Consider the following 732-nt stretch of genomic DNA (forward strand, 5'->3'; position numbering starts at 1 on the left):
TGTCTTTTTCCGTGTCCAGCAACGGATCGCAACCCTCAGTGTTGCCCCCGTACCGGACCAGGGACCGGCAACGGGATCGCAACCCTCAGTGTTGCTCCCGCGCCTCGCTCAGCCAGTGAGCGGGAACCAGTCTGTGTGTGGGATCCGAACCCTCGGGTGGGAGTGCCGCCGTGCTTCCCAAGCGGCGCACTATCCAGTGCGCCACCGGGCCGGCCCGGCATAGAATTATTTTTAGCAGAATTGTTCACACTATTGAAGGACTACAAATGAATTACTCCGCAAATTAGAGAGATGTCCTTAATGGAGTAGATATTTGATATGTTAGAAGCAACTGGAAGTGCCCCATTTGGGATTGGACTGTATCAGGATATGACTGAAGACAAGAAGCCTGGGGATCACTATTCAGTGGAGCTCCTTGGCCTCACGGTCCTCATGGTTCCAAAGTAAGGAACTTCATTTGAAATTATTTCTGAGTGTCTTTCCCTAAACAGGGTTTATATCTCAGGAAAGGAACCAGCTCTCTTCAAAGACCCAGGAATTACTCTGAGTCACCTTGTCTCAGTGTCACAGTTCCATTGCAGTGGCAAAATTCAAAATGTTCAAAAGTGAAAAGTAAATCTCCTTCTCACCCCCTTTCTGAGTCTGTTTCTGGACTGTCTTTCCAGTCCTTACCTTTCTCATTTAGAGCTACAATCCACCAGGAATTGGTTTTTATTTATGGTGTGAGATGGG

This window comes from Galeopterus variegatus, unplaced genomic scaffold (assembly GCF_000696425.1).
Source record: "Galeopterus variegatus unplaced genomic scaffold, G_variegatus-3.0.2 Scaffold1363, whole genome shotgun sequence".
In the NCBI taxonomy this organism is placed as follows: Eukaryota; Metazoa; Chordata; class Mammalia; order Dermoptera; family Cynocephalidae; genus Galeopterus; species Galeopterus variegatus.